The sequence below is a fragment of the Peromyscus eremicus genome, chromosome 2 (assembly GCF_949786415.1).
Source record: "Peromyscus eremicus chromosome 2, PerEre_H2_v1, whole genome shotgun sequence".
In the NCBI taxonomy this organism is placed as follows: Eukaryota; Metazoa; Chordata; class Mammalia; order Rodentia; family Cricetidae; genus Peromyscus; species Peromyscus eremicus.
The window spans coordinates 13835688-13857445 of record NC_081417.1 but is presented as its reverse complement, the minus strand read 5'-3'; positions in this window follow the sequence as shown (position 1 = coordinate 13857445).

Below are 21758 nucleotides of genomic sequence, written 5' to 3'. Positions count from 1 at the left end.
ACAGGCACACATACAGAGAAAAGGTGAATCACATGGCTGTGGTCTGAGCTCTCTGATGGAAAAGGCTTATCATCCTGGAAGCTCAGGATATTTACTATATACACTTGAACAGGGAGGCGGGGCTATTGTACACACTTGAACAGGGAGGCGGGGCTATTGTACACAGCTGAATGGGGAGGCGGGGCTATTGTACACACTTGAACAGGGAGGCAGGGCTATTGTACACAGCTGAATGGGGAGGCGGGGCTATTGTACACAGCTGAACGGGGAGGCGGGGCTATTGTACACAGCTGAACGGGGAGGCGGGGCTATTGTACACAGCTGAACGGGGAGGCGGGGCTATTGTACACAGGGGAATGGGGAGGCGGGGCTATTGTACACAGCTGAACGGGGAGGCGGGGCTATTGTACACAGGGGAATGGGGAGGCGGGGCTATTGTACACAGCTGAACGGGGAGGCGGGGCTATTGTACACAGCTGAACGAGGAGGCGGGGCTATTGTACACAGGGGAATGGGGAGGCGGGGCTATTGTACACAGCTGAATGGGGAGGCAGGGCTATTGTACACAGCTGAACAGGGAGGCAGGGCTATTGTACACAGCTGAACGGGGAGGCGGGGCTATTGTACACAGCTGAACGGGGAGGCGGGGCTATTGTACACAGCTGAACGAGGAGGCGGGGCTATTGTACACAGGGGAATGGGGAGGCGGGGCTATTGTACACAGCTGAACGAGGAGGCGGGGCTATTGTACACAGGGGAATGGGGAGGCGGGGCTATTGTACACAGCTGAACGGGGAGGCAGGGCTATTGTACACAGCTGAACGAGGAGGCGGGGCTATTGTACACAGCTGAACAGGGAGGCAGGGTTATTACAGGTAAACAAGGAGGCAGAGTTATTATACATGTATGAACAAGGAGACAGGTTATCTACTCTCAGTAGGAGCAGTCTCTGTAGGAAATCAGACTCTCAGGACTTCACTGGTTCCCTATAATTTATTATGTGCAATACAATTTACTTGTCTACAGGCCAATCTGATGGATCTGATGGGGGCATTTTCTCAACTGAACTTCCTCTTCCAAGGTAACCTTAGCTTGCATCACATTGACAAGCAAAACACACACACACACACATACACATACACACACACACACACACACACACACATATGCGCGCGTGCAAAACAACAACAAAAAACAAACCCTAATCTAACTAGCACAATGTTTTAGCATGTTTTTTGTCCTATAAATGCCCTAAATTATCTTAAATTTGTATAATTTTATGGATACATACATTTTCTGTATGTACCTCTTAGTAATCTTTTTGGACACTTGTAGTCAGCTTTTATCAAGAATAATTCTGTTTAGCTCCCCAAATATAATGCACTCATCTCTATATTTTTTCAACATATTCCTTGGCAGGTAAATAGCTGCCTTTTTTTTTTTTCTAGTGTGACATCTCTAGCTACTTACTGGAGCTTTAGTGGAAGGGTAGCTAAAAGGAAGGAAACCCAATAGATCTAAACATATACTTCTTAATAAGAGGGAGCAAACAGATCTGTAATAAGTAACAATATTGTGTTATTTTAGAAAACTAGGTACAGTGTTTAAAACTAATTGTTAGGGGTGGTGAAGATGAGACAGAAACTACTGTTTTCATTACATATATTTAAATACAGCAAAATATTCTTAAATAATTGTAAAATATTTCTACGAAAATATTCTATCTAACAGACATGATACACACATTTTATCAGCTGTGTATGTAATCTTCTCCAAACAATATCACATTCTAGGTCACAATGTGAGTCTTTTTTTTTTCTTTCTTCTTATTAAGAGATTTTCTAATCATTTTACATATCAACCATGGATTCCCCTGTCCTCCCTCCTTCCCCATTTCTTCCCCCCATTCCCACCTCCTCCAAGGCAAGGTCTCCCCTGGGGAGTCAGCAGAGCCTGGTACATTCAGTTGAGGCAAGTCCAGTCCCCTCCTCCCTGCACCAAGGCTGAGTAAACTGTCTCCGCATAAGTACTAGGTTCCAAAAAGCACTAAGGACAGGTCCTGGTCTCACTGCCTGGGGGCCTCCTAAACAGTTCAAGCTAAACAATTGTCTCACTTATCCAGAGGGCCTAGTCCAGTACCATGGGGGCTCCTCAGCTATTGGTCCACAGTTCATGTGTTTCCACTAGTTTGGCTAGTTGTTTCTGTACTTTTTCCAATCATGGTCTGGATATCTCTTGCTCATATGATCCCTCCTCTCTCTTGTCGATTGGACTCCTGGAGCTCTACTTGGGGCCTGGCCATGGATCTCTGCATCTGCTTCCATCAGTCACTGGATGAGGGTTCTATCATGACAGGGTATTCAACCATCTGATCACCAGAGTAGGTCAGCTCAGACACCCTCTCGACCATTGCCAGTAGTCTATAGTGGAGTCATCTTTGTGGATTCCTGAGGACCTCTCTAGCACTCTGATTCTTCCTATTCCCATGGTGTCTTCATTTATCGTGGTATCTCTTTCCTTGTTCTCCCACTCTGTTCCTGATCCAGCTCAAACCTCCCACTCCTCTAAGCTCTTTTTTCCCTAACCCTTGCCCTCCATTAACTCCCCCCTTGCCCCCAGTTTGCTCATGTAGATCTCATCCATTTCTCCATCACTGGGAGATCCTTGTTTCTTTCCCAGGGTCCTCTTTACTAGCTAGTCTCCCTGGAGCTGTGAGTTGCTACGGTTATCTTTTGCTTTACATCTAGTATCCACTTATGAGTGAGTACATACCATGTTTGTCCTTCTGAGTCTGGGTTACCTCACTCAGGATGATATTTTCTAGTTCCACCCATTTGCCTGCAAACCTCATGATGTCATTGTTTTTCGTTGCTGAGTAGTACTCCATTGTGTATATGTACCACATTTTCTTTATCCATTCTTTAGCTGAAGGGCATCTAGGTTGTTTCCAGGTTCTGGCTATTACAAATAATGCTGCTATGAACATAGTTGAGCATGTGTCTCTGTGTTATGATTGGGTATTCCTTGGGTATATACCCAAGAGTGGTGTAGCTGGGTCTTGAGGGAGATTGATTCCCAATTTTCTGAGAAAGCACCATACTGATTTCCAAAGTGGTTGTACCAGTTTGCATTCCCACCAACAGTGGAGGAGTGTTCTCCTTGCTCCACATCCTCTCCAACATAAGCTGTCTTCAGTGTTTTTGATCTTAGCCATTCTGACAGGTGTAAGATGGTATCTCAGAGTCATTTTTATTTGCATTTCCCTGATGACTAAGGATGTTGAGCACTTTCTTAAATGTCTTTCAGCCATTTGAGCTTCTTCTGTTGAGAATTCTCTGTTTAGCTCTATAGCCCATTTTTTAATTGGACTGTTAGGTATTTTGATGTCTAGTTTCTTGAGTTCTTTATATAGTCTAGATATCAGCCCTCTGTCAGATGTGGGGTTGATGAAGATCTTTTCCCATTCTGTAGGCTGTCATTTTGTCTTATTGACCATGTCCTTTGCCCTGCAAAAGCTTCTCAGTTTCAAGAGATCCCATTTATTAATTGTTGCTCTCAGTGTCTGTGCTACTGGTGTTATATTTAGGAAGTGATCTCCAGTACCAATGAGTTCAAGACTACTTCCTACTTTCTCTTCTATCAGGTTCAGTGTAACTGGATTTATGTTGAGATCTTTGATCCACTTGGACTTAAGTTTTGTGCACGGTGATAGATATGGATCTATTTGCAATCTTCTACACGTTGACATCCAGTTATGCCAGCACCATTTGTTAAAAATGCTTTCTTTTTTCCACTGTAAAGTTTTGGCTTCTTTGTCAAAAATTAGGTGTTCATACATATGTGGATTAATGTCAGGGTCTTCATTTTGGTTCCATTGTTCTACATGTTGGTTTTTATGCCAGTACCAAGCTGTTTTTTTTATTACTGTAGCTCTATGGTAGAGCTTGAAGTCAAGGATTGTGATGCCTCTGGAGGTTGTTTTATTGTACGGGATTCTTTTGGCTATCCTGGGTTTTTTGTTTTTTCATATGAAGTTCAGTATTGTTCTTTCCAGGTCTGTGAAGAATTGTGTTGCGATTTTGATGGGGATTAAAAAATACAAAATAATTTAAAATAATTTTTTGATATCTTGTTAAGGCATAGTAGAATGAAAGTAGAATCAGTAGCAAGAGAATCTACACAAATATGTGGAGACTGGACAATATATTTTGAACAACCAGTTAGTCATTGAAGAGCCTGGAAAAGAAAAGTTTAAAAGTCTTATAATCAAGTGAAATTGAAAACACAAGCTACCAGGAGCCCTGGGATTAAGGTAAGAGAGTTTAAGAGTAAATATACAGCTGTGCATACTTAAGCTAAAATATCGGAGAGATATCAAATTATTAACTTAATGGCAAGCATCAAAGTCTTAGAAAAACAAGAATAAGCCAAACTCCAAAGCAGAAAGTGACAAAGACTAAAAAAGATCTGGGCAGGAATTACTTAAATGGAGATTAGAACAAGTCTCAGACTCAAAGAATTAGTTTTTTGAAACAATAAGCACAATTGATAACCACCTAGTCAGATAACAAAATGAAACAGAAAAATGACAAATTAGTAAAATTAGAGATGAAAAATGGAAGGTTACAGCAGATTTCAATGAATTCTAGAGAATTGTTAGGGAATACTGTGAAAAGTATATGTTAAAAAATCTGAAAAATCCAGAATAAATGAATAAATTTTTATGCACATATGACCTACTAAAATTAAATCCAAAGGATATAAATAGTTTAAGTAAGTCCACCACAAGCAATGAGATCAAACCAGTAAGAATGATCCCAGGACCAGATGAATTCATTGTCAAGTTCTACTATCCCTTTAAAGGAGAGTCATTACAGTTAATGTAATCCATTAACTGTTCCACAAACCAAAAAGGGAACACTACCAAATTCACTCTATGAAGCCTAAATCACTCCAACATCAAAACCAGGGAAGGATGTAAAAAGCAACAACAAAGCCTCATAATTTCATTGATGAATGTAGAGGCAGAAATTCTCCGTAAAAATCCTGAATTTTTGGCTGAAGAACATGTTAAGAAAACCAGACACCATGGCCAAGTTTGTTTCAGTCCAGGAATGCAAGGAAGGTCCAATAATTTAAACCAATCAATGTAGCATTATACATAAACTTAAAATAGATATTATATGCTGATCTCAGTAGATACAGAACACAGCATTAACAAAATTTAATATCAGTTTATTATACAAACCCCAGAATAGAAGGAAAATACCTCAGCATAATAAAGGCTATATATGACAACCAGCACGATATGATAACAGGGATCCAAACCATGTCCAGTACTATTGGTTACATTATTATATTGAGTAGAAAAATCTATAGACTATCTTGGAAAGAGACCCTTATGGTTAGCAGTTCTGGTATGTTGTAGAATGTAAGCTCATATTTGCCTTTAATAGGAATATAAATGTGACGATGTTCTAATAGGGAGTAAGTTATTAATTATTACCAAGGTAAATTAATGCAGCCCCTCTTCCATGAATAAATGAGCCTATTATGATCCCAAGGACCAGTGATAAACACAGAGTCATTAGTAAAGATAACAGGAGTTGGATCCATCTGATCTACAAGTTGAAGCAAAGGAGGATAAGAAACTTAAGACCAATATATATGCTCAGAGGCACTCACCGAAGATGCGCATGTCAAAGCAGCAAGCATTGCGGAAAGAGATTCTCAGATGACATAGGGCTCTGTGTGCTTTGGAGAATGATCTCTCCCTGGGTGTATAGGGTCTTGACTTGGTCACAGGTGGGCAGACTTGACTTCTAATGATATGATCGACATCTCCTATTGCCCTTTAGCTGGAGGATTGCTATCTTGCTGGCAAATTCCACTGTCTCTTCACCCTCTGACAGTGTCCTTGATGGCCTGGGGCTGGAGGAGCTGAAGAGGAATTCATGTTTCAGTGGATCCATCTGCCCCTTCCCAATTTTCTTCTAGAGAAGTAAAAACAGGTTAATGCATCAGCTTGCTTATTTCCTTCTGCAATAAAACCAGGGAGGTCAGAGTGAGCAAGTATGAGTCTATTGCTAGAAATAATCCTACAACATAAGCAGAATCTGAAATGATATTTAAGGGTTTATGAATTAACTATAATAGATGAATCCAGTTCCACCTATTGAGCTGAAGAAAGAGAAGTATTATTAGATAGATGAATATTGGTATCATGAGTCCCTTGTATACCCTTAGATGAGCCATCCGTAAAAAAGTATCTCCCTATGGAATGGGAAAAGGTTGGACAATTTTTGTAATCATAAATTTAGTTCATATGAGGAAATCCCATAGCTTGTCATCTGGATAATGATTTCCTATTCTTCCATAGTAATCTGCAAATGAAAATTGAAAATCCATAGAGTTCTGTAACATTCTTAAAAACTGATTGTGAGTTAAGTGTAATACAACAAGGATCAAATCCATACAGTTGCTGACATCGGGTCCTCCCCTGATTTACAAATTGAGCAAGAAGATTGTGGTAAGCAGTTAGTATTTTATGGCTCTTATGGTGTAAATAAGTCCATTCAAATGTTTATCCTCTTGTGGTATAATACTCATGGGAGGCAATTTAGTGGGGAAAATAAGTAAGTTTAAAGGCAGTGAAGGCACTAAATGATACACGAAGACTTCTTTCAGTTTGGATTCAAATAGTAGTTCTTAGTAAAGGAGCTGAGGACTTGAGTCATCATCTGCATAATTGTTGGTGGTGCCGTTTTTACTTTTGATTTTAACTGACTGAGAAAATCTACTATTTTTTTGCCTCCTTTATCAGTTTTAAGGTTTGATCAACTAGTTTATATCCATTCAAGGAATTAGCCTTCTCTTCTTCATGATTAATATCCTCCTTATCTTCCTTAAGCATTTTAATAACAGTCCAAATTAATGCCCAAGTGACTGAAAATTGAACAAGATCTTCTTCCCTTGCTTATGCACCTTTGCAGTATTCCTTCAACTTTGTCCCATACTTCCTCATCTGAAGTTCCTTCTTCAGGAAACGAGGGATTATCACCACAAACAACTGGCCATCCATCTGAGAGTTGGGATTTTGAGCCCCATTGCTCTCTCTCATCTCCTTCTGTGAGGGTCCCCACTCTCTTATCTCATAGCCAACTTCAGGTCCCTGATTCATAGAGCCACATGTTTATGGCTCTAGAGGTAGTGGGATGTGGGAGACTGGAGCTTATCATTGAGGTAGACTAAAGTCTCGTGTAATAGCCAACTTTATTCAGAACATCAGACAGTTTCTACTCTGAGCAGCAGTCAAATGAGGAATGCCCAATCACAAGGACAAGCTGCACATGGTGGGTAAGCCACAGTGGCAAAAACATGTTTTTCCATAGGAGAATATCAACAAATAACAATAGCCAGTTGTAATGAGTAATCTGAAGTAAATTCACTCCTATCTGCTATACCTGGGAGGGGCATGGAAACATATTCTAAGAACAGTTAAGTATTTTTGTAGAAACTGAGGTCACAAGACTTTTGTCTTAGTTTCTTGGAGTTTTCTCATAAACACTCAGAATTCTTGTCACAGGACTCCATCCTTGGACTTGGGTCCCAACATTAAACCTAATAAATATTTGCATCAAAATATCAGGATACACTGTATACATACAAAAAAATAAACATTTTTCCAACATACCAGTACTGAATATGCTGGGAAATAAACCAGTGGAAACTCTCTAATTTCAATAAACAAACAAACAAATAAATAAACAAGTAAACAAATAAAATACTTAAGAATAAACCCAATCAGAAAAGTAAGAGAACTCTACAATGGGAATTTCAAGGCACTGAAGAAATGACTTGACACTAGAAGATGGGAAGACCTGTATGTTCTTGGGTTGGCAGAATTAATCTTGTGAAAATGACTACATTACAAAAAGTGATCTGCAGATTCAATGCAATCCCTATGACAATTCCAATGACTTTCCTCGCAGAAATAGAAAAATCTAGTCCTTAAATTCATATGGAAACATAAAAGACCGGCATAGCCAAATATATTCTAAGCAGAGAGCAATGCTGGATAACAATATCTGCCATCAAATTATATTACAGAGTCATAATAACAAACCAGCATGGCACTGTTATAAAACCAGGCATGCAGATCAATATAACAGAAGATCCAGAATAATTCTGTATAACTATAACTACCTAATTTATATTTATTTAGTTGTTGCATTTATTTGTGTGTGTGTGTGTGTGTGTGTGTGTGTGTGTGTGTGTGTATGTGTCTTGGGGATGAAACACCATGACCAGAGCAACTTGGAGTGGAAAGGGTTTATTTGGTTTACATTTCCACATCACTGTCCATCATCAAAGGAAGTCAGGACAGGAACTCAAACAGCATGGGAACCTGGAGGAAGAAGCTGATACAGAAGCCATGAGAGGCGCTACTTACTGGCTTGCTCATCATGACTTGCTCATCTTGCTTTCTTATTGAAGCCAGGACCACCAGCTCTACTACTGCACCCACAGTGGGCTGGGCCCTCCACAGATCACTAGTTAAGAAAATGCCCTACAGGTTTGCCTACAACTTGTTCTTATGCAAAAATCTTTTATTTATTTATTAAGAAATTTTTTATTCATTTTACATACCAACTACAGATCCTCCTCTTCCGTCCTCCCAACCCTCCAGCCTTCCTCCCCCACCTCACCCCCCCCATTCACTCCTCTGACAAGGTATGACCTCCCATGGGGAGTCAGCAGAGCCTGGCACATTCAGTAGAGGCAGGTCCAAGCCCCTCCCTCTGCTTCAAGGCTGTGCAAGATGTCCCACCATTAGTAGTGGGCTCCAAAAAGCCATTCCATGCTCCAGGGATGGATCCTGATCCTATTGCCAAGGGGCCCCTTAAGCATATCAAGCCACACAACTGTCTCACTTATGCAGAGAGCCTAGTCCAGTTCCATGGAGGCTCCACAGCTGTTGGTCTAAAGTTCGAGTTCCCACTAGTTTGATGTCCCTTGCTCATGGATCTTGATGTCCCTTGCTCACAGAATCCCTCTTCTCTCTCTTCAACTGGACTCCTGGAGCTCAGCCTGGTGCTTGGTGTGGATTTCTGCATCTGCTTCCATCAGTTACTGGATGAAGGCTCTATTATGACAGTTAGGGTATTCACCAATTTGATTACTGGGGTAAGCCAGTTCAGGCACCCTCTCCACTATTGCTAGTAGTCTAAGCTGGGGTCATCCTTGTGGATTCCTGGGAATTTCCCTTGCACCCAGTTTCTCCCTGTCCCCAAGATATCTCCCTCTATCATGGTCTCTCTAATTGCAGTTCCCTCCTATTAAATGACTTTAACTTGTGTCAAATTGCCATAAAACTATCTAGCACAGTGTGTGTGTGTGTGTGTGTGTGTGTGTGTGTGAGAGAGAGAGAGAGAGAGAGAGACAGAGAGACAGAGAGACAGAGAGACAGAGACAGACAGACAGACAGACAGACAAAGAGAGGGTGTGGATGTGAAGATAAGAGGACAACTTGCAGGAGTTGATTCTCTCCTTCTACTATATGAGTTCTAAGGATTGAACTCAGGCTGCCAGACTTGGAGACAAGCCCTTTGTCTGATGAGCCATCTTACTGTTCCCCATCTAACTTTTTTCCCCCTTTGGAGCTGAAGACCAAACCCAGGGCTTTGCACTTGCTAGGAAAGTGTTCTACCACTGAGCTAAACCCCCAACTCCCTACCTAACTTTTTAATGAATGTATCAAAACATATATATGAATAATTTTTTTCAAAAACTAGAGCAGGGAAAATTGTGTACACATATTTAGAAGATTAAAACTAGATACACGTTTCTTACTTGGTACAAAAATCAACTCAAAATGGATCAATGATTTTAATATCAGACCTGAAGCTGAAAATACTAGAGGAGAACATAGAGGCATAGACAATGACTCTTTAAAAAGGATTTTATCAGCATAAGAAACAAACACAAATGTTGATAAATGTTATTGCATAAAATTTGAAAGCTTCTACACAGCAACAAAACAATAGAATGAAAAGCCAGCCTGCTGCCATTAACTCACCTCTTGTTTAAAGGGTTCTCAGTCAGCACACTGCAGAGATACTTGAACATCATGTTTAATGCTGCACTATTAACATTTGTCAAACAGCCCAAAGGTTCATCAGTGTATGAATGGGTAAAGAAAATATAGCTCATATACTGAATAAACTTTTACTCATCTACAGTGAAGAATGCAGTTATGACATTTGCAGGGAAACAAAGATAACTGAAATTCCTAAGCAAGAAAGTACACCAGACCAAGGGACAAATATTATGTCTTTCATTTTCTTCCTTTCTTCCTTCCTTCTCCCTCTCTCCTTTCTATCATCTATCTATGAAAAACATAAATGTGTGGAGATGACTATGAGAGGAAAAGGCTTAGGGGGTGAGGGAATCAAGAGAGCATAACAGAATATATGCTTTGTGAAAGCAGAAGAAGTTACTATTTGAGGGATGAGGAGGAACAGTAACAGGGGAGGTAGGGATTGGGGAGGGTAGTGAATGCCTGTATTAGTTACTTATCCTGCTGTTACACAAAATACTTGGTAAAAGAAACTTAAGAAGGGAAGGAAGGAGGAAGGAAGGAAGTTTGGACTTACTTAGTTCTTAGAGGATGGAGGGTGCAGTCCCTAATGTCAGGGATGCCACGTGGCAGCAGCTCTAGGCAGCTGGTCACATTGCATTTACAGGTTCAGCTCTCCTTCTTATTCATTCTGGGATCTTAGATTATGTAATTACATCACCCACAGTCAGGAGGGTTGTCTTTTCAGTGTTCTATTGATGTGAAGAGACACCATGACCCATTCTTCTAAAAATAAAGCATTTAATTGGAGTTTGCTTGGAGGTTTATTCCATTATCGTCATGATAGGGAGCATGGCAGCACACAGGCAGACATGGTGCTGGAGAAGTAGCTGAGAGCTCTATATCCAGATCTGCAGATGTCAGGAGGAGAGAGCCACTGGGCCTGGCTTGGGCTTTTGAAAACTTCAAAGCCCACACCCAGTGACACACTTCCTCCAACAAGGTCATACCTCCTAATCTTTTCAAATAGTGCTACTCCCTGGTGACCAAGCATTTAAAGTTATGAGCCTCTAGGGGCTATTCTCTTTCAAATCACTTAAGTAGGTTTGTCTGTATCAATTATCCTGTGTAGAAAATCCCTCTCAGATATGCCTAATATCTCATTCTTGGTGGTTCTAGGTCCTGTTAAATTTTCAATATTAACCATCACAGTGGCACATAATAACAAAGTGTCATTGTATATATATATATATACACACACACACACACACACACACACACACATATGTATATATATGGATGAAACCAATTACTTTGCATGATGATAACTAAAAATTAATAATAAAAGTAGTAAACTAGTTCTGTGAATATATATTTAAAACAAAAGTGCTACACAGAGTCATACAAAAGTTGTGGTATAAAAATGAATATGGAATAAACATAGAAAAACATAAGCTATATGTGAGCCACTTTTCCTTGCCTGTCAATAAGATCCTCCAAGATGGAGTTGTTGGGTGGCTGATTAGAAGCAAGAGAAGAGTTAGAATCTGGACATCCCCTACCCTGGTATAAACCCCGGTGTATGGCCCAGACAATTTGGAGATCCAAATATAGAGGAGTCCTATACCCTACTTCTTGGTAGAGAACTTGGGAAGTAGCAAATAACAAGAGTTCATTATGTCATTTTAAGTTAGACTCATGGAAATGGTAGCACCAATATTTAGTGCCAAAGAAGACATACCCGAGGTAAATTTACACACATTCCGTGTGATTAACCTTGTCCAGAACCAAAGATAATAGGAGGCCTGAGTGATGGATATGCTATAGTAACTCCTAGGTGATGCAGAAGACCAGGGGCCAGATGAGGAAAAGTCTGACTCCTAGGGAGGGGGCAATGACCGATGATGATAAAACAGCATGCACCTCAGCCTATATGTATGGAACAAGTCATCACCTAGGTTAGGAACTGCCGTTCACGGGGTACTGTTCTGTGGCGCTTCTCAGATCTGATTGCGTCTTTCAACTACCCTCTTAGAGGGATTTCAGGAGCAAACAAAAGAACTTGTCAGGGCTTTGGTTACGAAAAAGAAAATCTACTCTAACACAAGCAGAGAAAGAGCAGAATCAATGAGCTTAGAGAAAGGGTGGGACTCCCTTCAGCCAAAACCACAGCACAGGAAGCATCTGGTTAGGTGCCAGAGACACCGCCATTGGCAACACTACAGTCAGAAGTGGACAGAGGATACCAAGGCGGTCAACTTCCACCACTCTCAGAATAGTGCTTTGGATGCTACAGCTACTGCTGCTGCCAGAACAAATTCTCAGGGTTCTTCGCTTCCCACTCATGACAGACTGGGTCTTCTGGGTAAGTCTTCTTGGCCAGTGCTGTAGCATGTGTCTACTTTTGCTATTTGGAAACAGGTAGGGAGCCCATCTCCAAGATAGGAAGCTCACAACTGAGGAATACGTAACTATTACACAGCTATCTGGCAAGGATTGAACTATGAAGCTTTTGTCCCAAACTCTGAACACTATTATATTGTGATTTATTCCCAAGGTACTAGGGCCAGACGGCTGAGGAAATCAGGCTTCAGGGTCTGAGTTGAGAATCAGCTCTTAAGTTGGTGCTATTTCTCTCTCCTCCCATGAGAAGAGAGGCCGGTGGACAGGTCTGGAGTGCTGCACCCCTTTTCCAAATGCACTTCATAAACCCAGAAGAACTCATCTTGGGACGTAGTCCACCAAAGAATGAGCCAGAAATAAAGAATAAGGTGCTCTTTGCTTAACTGCCACATTTTATTATACTAAGTACCCAAGCTCTGTCTTTTTCTATGAATTTCCTGGAGTCATGGTAAGGATGAGTAGAGAAAGGCTTTTCCTAGGCAGTCTTGTCTGCTGGGTTCCCCCTGACTTTACTCTGCAACATCATGAGCCTTCAACTCCTTTGCTGAGCAGAGCATGTAGGAGGCAGGAAATGTTTAAGAACAGAACTGTAGTAGATGTAAGTAAGAAACATATCTGTTTTCCATTAAGTAGATTAACTTCTCTGTTGGGGTTGCTGTTATAGGACAAGGTCAAGGGGCTGCTTGTGGCTGGCTGGCTCATTTCTGACTGGGTGGGCATCACCCCTCCCAGCTCCTCTCTTGAAGCAGGTGGTCTCTCTTTGCAAATCTGTCTTTCCTGATGGAGTCAGATCAGTCAGATGCTTTCAATGGAGACACAACGGGGAACTAATGGAGAGTTCTTGTTCTCAGAACATCAGAAAGTATCAAGGAGTGTTGTGCCCATTCATTTTGCAGATGTTCATGGAGGTCTGTCCCGTGTTAAATTATACACCAAATACTTTGTATAGTAAAAAATAAAACACCAAGCATTTATTTTACACGTAACATGTTTCTTTCTTACTTGTGTTGGTCCAATTGTAATATAGAGCCCCACATGGGGTGACCATGAGGTGAAGAATTGATGATGGAAGCAGTGAAAACTCTGAAGACAGAAATAGATGCAAATCTGATCAGATGGATTTACAGTAGACTCTAAGGATGCAGTGAAGACTTCAGACAAAGACAACTATTCAACTCTTGAAAACCCCTACTCTTCCCTCCTCACTTCTTTCCATCTCTTGTTTTTGTAGTTTTTAATCAAACACAAAAGAGGGTGGAAACTTCCTGTGAACACCCATGCATCTATTACCTACCTTCAGTAACCATCCACTTTCTTACTACATCATTCTTGACTCTCATTTCCTTACATACTTGAAGGCATTTTTACTTCATTTTTTACTACTGTATATTAATTACATACAAAAACAGGTTTCATTGTGACATTTCCATTCATGTCTATACTGCACTTTAACTATGTTCCATCTTCTCTTATTCATCCTTCTTGCCTACTGGTCTATTTCTTCCTCTCAGATGGTCTGGTGTGGGAATTTAAATAAAATCTAGACATTGTATAATTATGCCCATGATTATTTTAGTCTATATCATAACTAGAAGAGTACTTTAAAAAGTATCTATATGCATAAAAACATTTTCACTCTTTACACATTTTTGGTCCAGAACAATACTCAGTCTGGTTTGGTTTTTCTATCTTCCAAGCCTCCTGTAAGGTTTTGTTTTTTAAATGTGATTTTGTGGCTTTGGATTTGTATTTTCCTACTCTGCTAGAGTTGCTATGTCCAATACACTTCCATCCGAAGCCCAGATGTTAAATGAATAATTTATGTACCCATGAAGACACTGAATTATAGTTAACAAGAACTTAAAATACAGCTAGCATTAGAGACAATGAAGGAGACACACATTTCTCTTGGACTTAGGGATCTGACTGTTCCAAGGAGCTCACCGCAGTCATGGGTGTTCCTATAACACTGCACATTCAGCACGGTGAAATCAGTTTCATTGTCTTGCTTCCAGGTCCTCTTAATGTCCTACTCATATTGGATGGTGATATCACCAGTCTTCATCTTTCCAGAGTTCCATACTTTTGACTATTTTCTTCATCTTATGTATCCCATCAATTCCAAATCTGGCTAATTTTCTCCTGAAATATTTTCCATACCCATCTGTTTTTCTACAGGAAGGCAGCCTTCTGGAATGAAGTACAAATAACCCATGTTAAAATTCATATGGGCTAGGCTTTCTCTGGTGCAAACTGAGGTGATGATATTAGCAGTGCTGAGCATTCAGGATCCAGGAGTTTATCAGCAAAGGCTTCCTCCCATGAGGTGACTCCAAAGATGAAGATGTGAATATGGTAGACTGAACCCAAGCCATGAGTAGAAAATGTCAATCTGTGTATTGGGTGTGGCAAGTAGGAAGTGGGTCAAGGAAGAAAGGGTGGGACTAGGGATGCAGAGGAACATTGAACTGAGTAAGGAATGGCAGCAGTTGATCCATGTAGAATACCAGTTGATGACCAATCACTGTTTGGTCATCAACTTTATTTAATAGTTTCCTAGCTGTGTAACAAAGGGCAACAAATGTATCACTTTCAAACAAAATCCATTTATTTCTTCAAATCCTACAGGTCAGAAAATCTAGGCAGCTTGGAAAGTTTCTCCACTCTGGTTCTCCAAAAGCTAATAGTGAATCTTTATAACTAGAGCTCATAATTAGAGGATGCCAAAACCAGCCATCCTTCCTACTTCTTCTTTAGGTCACCAAATAGAGAAAAAGACTGTCTCTAATTGTGGGGGTGGCTTCTACTTCCTCTGTGGTTTGCTCCACTGTGACTCCACATGAATAAAAAGCATGATCTTACCATCCATTTCATAAGGTTTTTGTTCCCTTACTTAACATAACTGCTCATGTACCTTGCTCATTAAAATAATAAACACACATAGAGTCTTTCATAGATTTGAAAAGGTTAATGCTTTGTGTGTATGTTTTTATTTAAAATCTTGTGACTTCATGACCTCACCCTATTGAAAATTGAGATACTAAAGCCTGTTGCCTTTTCTCATTGACCTCATGGCCATCTGGAATATTTAATGTACTTAACACATGATCACTTTAACCATTAACCTTCTAGATGATTTTCAGAAAGTTTTGCTTATGTACTTTACCAAAATTATTGAAAGCATATCTTACGTTTTAGTTACGATACATATCAATCTCTCTTCCTCTCCCCTGTTTCCTAAAAATATTCATGATTTTGCTAATTGACTTCTGAGGCTGATATTTGAAGATGACTGAAGGCTTCACAAGCCAAGTGATTAGACTAGAAATGTGATTGAATATTCAAAGCACACTGCTCAGAAGAAAATAACCTGCAATTTTCTTTCAAACTAGTGAGGACATTGCTTTATTTTCTTAATAGAGGGCTGCAATCAGCATTGATTTCTTTCTTAAATTTTCAATACAAATTTACCCTCAGCTTCATTTAGGGGATCCAGAGGTTTGCTAATGTAAATGGTATTTTAAAAACAATATATATACTAGGAACTAAAATCTTATCCATCTACTTTGAAAATCAGTGCCAATCATAAATAAATAAATGTCTTAGAAAATTAAAGCAGTTTTATGGGATATTTTTTTGAGACACGATTTTACTATACAACCCAGACTAGTCCCAGACTCAATAATCCTCCTGCCTCAGCTTGCAGATGATAGGATTACAGGTATGCACTGCTATTCCTAGCCCCTTAATAGGACCTTTGTGGGTATTAAAGGAAACATTCACATAAACAAATATGATTTAAATGTTTATTTTTATTTGTGATTCTGGAATTAGAGATCCAATGAGCTGAACAGATGAGGTTGACTGTGTAGTCAGAAAAGGAGTAAGAAAGTAGAGTCAGAGGGCAGAATTGTTAGTTTGCAACAGTTACTTTTCCTTGTAAATGTTAAAACAAGGGGAATCCATTATTCTGCTGGCCAAATTCAACCCATCTCATTTCTTAGTCAGATAAGCAGTTTAGTTTGGAGTTCATTGTATAGAATTTCAGTGTGGACAGCTCCACTTAGTTTTGGCTTGTTGGGCCTCATGTAAGAGTGCAGTTCACATCAATAGACTTTGTCTTAGTTAGTTTTATTACTGTGAAGAGACACCATGACCACAGCAACTTTTATAAAGTAAACATTTAATTGAGGGTGGCTGGCTTACAGTTTTAGAGGTTCAGTCCATTATGATCTTGAAGGGGAGCATGGCAGTGTGCAGGCAGATATGGTGCTGGAGCTGAGAGAGCTACATCTTGCAGGCAACAGGAAGTAGACTGCCACTTTGAGGGAAACTTGAGCAAAAAGAGACCTCAAAACCCTCCCCCACAGTGACGCACTTCCTCCAACAAGGTCGCACCTCCTAATAGTGCCACTCCCTTTGGGGGCCATTTTCTTTCAAAACACCAAAGGTTTTTAAACATTTCACTTAATAATATTCTTTTTTAAAAAGATTTTATTTTACTTATGTGTGTGTCAGTGTTGGGACATGAGTATGTGAGTACAGGTCCCCAGAGACACCAGAAGAAGGCACCGGATACTCTGAAGCTGAAGTGCAGGAGGTCATGGGCTCCTTGGCCTAGGTGGTTGGAACTAAACTCAGATCCTCTGCAAGAGCAGCAAGTGCTGCTCACCACTGAGCATCTATCCCTCCAGCCTGATAGTACTCTAATCCAGCCAAAGTGGGACAAGAGAGTGAACATCCATATTTCCAGGTTAGCATTCCCAGTTAGAAACCCTGAAGAAAGTTATCCATTCCAAAAATTATTCCAACAGAGAAAACTTGTGCCTCTTAAAATTCAAGATCCGATTTATCTAGTACTTGGATTGTATGCAGAGGGATTTGGTTGGGATTACTTCTGTGGGTGGGTTTCCATGGTTCCTCTTTTCTTCTTTACCGAGTGGCTCCAGGTAGGAGGGAAACAGTGGGTGAGGAGTGCCTGGCTCATGTTGACGCTCTGAGGGTGAATGAAGGCGAGCACACAGGCACGAAGGCCGGATTATTTTGGAGTGCTTGGCATTTGGCTGCACCGAAGCAGCAGGTGACTTCAGTAATGGAGAGCAGAGAGTAGAGCAGCTGCTTCCTGTCACCTTCCTCCAAACCCCAGCGGGGCCTGTGGCTGTGACCTCAGTCCTGCTGGCACTTGGTACACAGGAAGGACGTGCAGGTTCAGAAATCTAGTGAAATTAAGTCAAGAAAATTTACAGGATGCTTGCAGAGCAGGGGGTACCAAAAAGACCAAATGGGAGTTTATATAGTGACTGTACCAGCAAAAACGTCCCCTGGTGGCTGGCCATGAAGTCCAGAATTTGGTGCCTAATGTCCTCAGGAGTGACACATGTTATTGATGGCGCTGCTTCTTGGAATCAAGTCGAAGCTTGCCCCTGTGTTCTCTTCCCTCCCTCACATCCATCCCTTCTTTCCCTGGAGATGGCACACAGGTATGGAGAGAGCAACTCTATTAAGGTCTGAGCCTCGGGGCAGGGGAAGTGCCTCTGGTGACAGGCACATTGATGAACTTGGACTCGTATTCCAAGAATATCTAAAGATGATTCAGCATCAGCATGAGGCACTTTTGAGTTTTTTGGCATTTTCTAAGCTACCAGGGAGGGGGACAAAAAGGTGGAAATGAATCATTTCTAGTAAATACAACTTCAATAGTACTTTTCTGGAAAAAACAGAAACAGCACATCACAGAAATGACAGTCTCCGTGCCAAGAAGGAAGTGAGCAGGGGGTTGAACACCTGGTCACCTCCGGGAGTCATCTAATCTTGCCCAGGGCAGAAAATGAGAGATTATTCAGGCCAGAAAAGTAAGAGAAACTAGTATGTAGGCAACTGAGAACCATGATCAGTATTTGTTAGAAAGAGCTCTAATGCGCCTAGGGCAAGGGTGTTTTAGGAGTTCCTTCCTCTTCGAACTTTAAGAAGGGGTTCTGGCATTACTGCTGCTCTTTTACTTGTCATTACTGTTTTCTGCAGAGAAAGGTTGCAGTGGTTAAGGTTTGTTTTCGTCTTTATTTTTGTTTCGTCATCTGAGCAGTATTAGAATGGAAATTTTAAGGGCTATTTTGACATGTTTAAATCCAACAAGACACTAGAGACCTAGCTGGGAGTCCACTATACTCAAAACTGTGCCCCTCACTCAGTGGAAATGTGCCCATTCAGCAACTTTCGTGTGAGCTCAGACAGCCGTCCACAGACAGCCAGTCCCCAAACCACTGGCTTCATTTCCCTGCGAATCTATGAAATTTAAGTAAGCCAAGGACATCTACCCATGGAGCCGGAGGCTACCTCACCCTTGTAATCCTGTGAAGCCCGCCTTTCACAGTCCCAGCTGTTCAGTTTGTTGTCAAGGGCAGTTCCTGTGTGGCCATGCACGACATGTGGTGTCTCCCTCTCTCCCACCAGGAGCACACGAGACTGACAAATCGCTGCCACTCTCACCTGTCCCCTGTGGGGTCTGTGCTCTGCCATCTGGTAATTTTGAGAATGGTGATCTCTTCTCCACAAACAGGATGAGTAAGAGGTTATGGCAATGTGAGTGTACTGATGGGGGGGGGCACTGGTCAGGGCTTGGCTCCCCCAGTGGCCAAACACTCTGTAGGCATAGGCAGAGAGCCAGTCCATGAAATAAGGCATCAAAAGACACAAAACTGACCTTCTTCTCCTCATGTTAGGAGCACACCTCATGATCCAGACCCAGGCAGAGTCAACTTATCTGACAAAAAGCTTGCTCCATATGACTCTGTATCACACCACAGCAAAGCACACTCTTAGATGTATGGTAGTCTCTAGCCAGCTGCCTATTTTATAAAACATGTCTGGTCTCTTGGCTGAAATGCTTAAGATGAATTAGACATAGAAACATAAGCCTGGAAAAGGGCTGAAAATATTAGCAAAGTTAAATGAATTCAGGAACAAGGCATTAGCTAGAGTGTTTTCAGTGCAATTAAGACATCTGTGTCACCAAGCAGAGGGTAAGGTTTGACTTTGCTGTGCTCAGTGTCAAAGAATGCTTGGTCATCTTTGTCATCAACAGCTTCAAGAACATCATCATGGTATATTTTTTAAAGTGACAAATTTTCTAGAGTAATCTATGAGAGAGAGAGGGAAGAGAGAGAGAGAGAGAGAGAGAGAGAGAGAGAGAGAGAGAGAGAGAGAGAGAGAGAGAGAGAGAGATTATTTTATCTTGAAAAAATAGAAATGCGATTTGGATTGTGGAGCCATGAAGTCATTGAAAAATAATTCCATGGCAAGACTGCTATTTTTGGCTTTTAGTGTCTGCCAGTTTGCCAACTTGTTGCAAATGATACTTATCCAGGGTACATACACTTTCCCCATCTTGTTTCATCCTGAACCCTCCAATGCTAACAGAGATCATGCACAGTATATGATTTAATTAGGTAGTGATGCTGTTGCTTGCTCTCTCTACCAACTCTAAAGATCTCCAAAAATAAGCTTCTTTTGATTCTAGATTTTAAGTGACACAAATTGTATTCACAGGAGAGAAAAGCATTACTTAAGTTATCTGTAATAATCTGTTTATATCTCTAACTGGAATGAATTATTGCACAGTCTTCAGTTTATGTTATAAAGGGATAGCTCTGTAATAAGTTAGCAGGAACCATAGCATTCCTTTGAAATATCTCTTAATGGGAAACCTCAAGAGTATTTAAAATTTATGAAACTGAATTTTCAAAGAAAGCGATTTTAGTTTACACACTCCCTGTGAAATCGGAGGCACTGAAATTAAACATCTGTAATATACCACACAGGTGCTATTACTCCTTGCTTTTAAACAGGAGGTATTTAGTGAATATTAGTTTAGTCATGAAATTAAACAATCTCAACCTATTGTATACAAAGACAGACTCTTTCCAAACAAAGGGTAGATTGATGTAAAGATAGTTACTTAATAGTCAAGAGTCTTTATCAGTCAGAATTCAAAGGAAACAATCGCTGAATTTATATACAGAGTTCCATACAGCATGTGGTAGGTAGAACTCCAACATGTCCTCAAGTGTTCCCTGTTGCCTGATTTCTGTTGTGGATACATGGTGTATGGCTATGTCATTGCTGGGTCTGTGCACTTGGTGGGTTTCACTCGGACTGGGTTATACTCTATGGCAAAACTGATGCTAAGGTAGGGAGAGAAGCCCAATGGGTCTACCTCCCGAGGCTCTTCCTGGTCAGTCATAGCAGAGAAGGTTAGGGGGTTGTAGTAGAAGAAACATCCTACACTCTTTTATCACCATAAAGACTAAGGGGCAATTAATAAAAAAACAAAAACTGTGAACAGTGTCCAGGAGCTGAGAGACGACTCTGGCTGTAAAGAAGTGGGAGATCTTCTCCCTGCAAGGAACTAAATTCTGTTAACACCAAAGACTATGAGGCTAGAGTTTCCCCTAGAAGCTCCAGTTAAGAACTCAGTTGGGCCAGGTGGTGGTGGCACACACCTTTAATTCTAGCACTTGGGAAGGAGAAGCAGGCAGCTCTCTATGAGTTTGAGGCCAGCTTGGTCTACAGAGTGAGTTCCAGGAAAGGCACAAAGCTACACAGAGAAACCCTGTCTCGAAAAAAAAAAAAAAAAAAAGAACTCAGTCCAGTTAGTATCTTGATGTTGTTCACATAAAGTCCCAAGCAAAGAGCCCAGCTACACCACACAGTCTCCTGGCCAATACATTGATAAACTAATAAATACATAATGTCTTAGCCCGCTAACCACGTGATGATTCATTACAGAGGAGTACAAGACTGACATAAAGCATGCATTTACATTTTACAAGAAACATACCAAAGGGAGACTTGCAGTTCTAATTCCTTAGCATTCTTCACATGACAATAAGGAGGACGGCACAAGAGGGCTGAGACTGTGGGAAATAATCTTGGACTTTCTGTGGAGAAGCATTGGCTCTGCTCATTTTCAATCTATTACTGACTGATATTTTTTCAAAGTCCATTGAAACAAACCAGCATGAGATTGAAATCCCAAAATAAAAACATGCATCATTTCCAAATTCATCATTAGAGTCCGTAGGTGTGAGGCTACTTCGTCAGATTGCAGTAATGCTAAGAAGCACTAATTCTCCATGTCGTATTTTTCATACATCACTAGCAATCATAAGCCAGCTCTAGCCCACAAATGGTAGTGCTGATTTCAACAGCAATAAATGAAAGTTCTTCAAAATGAAAAATATAACCTGTTCTGACTAAGGAAAATTAAGTTTTGAGGACT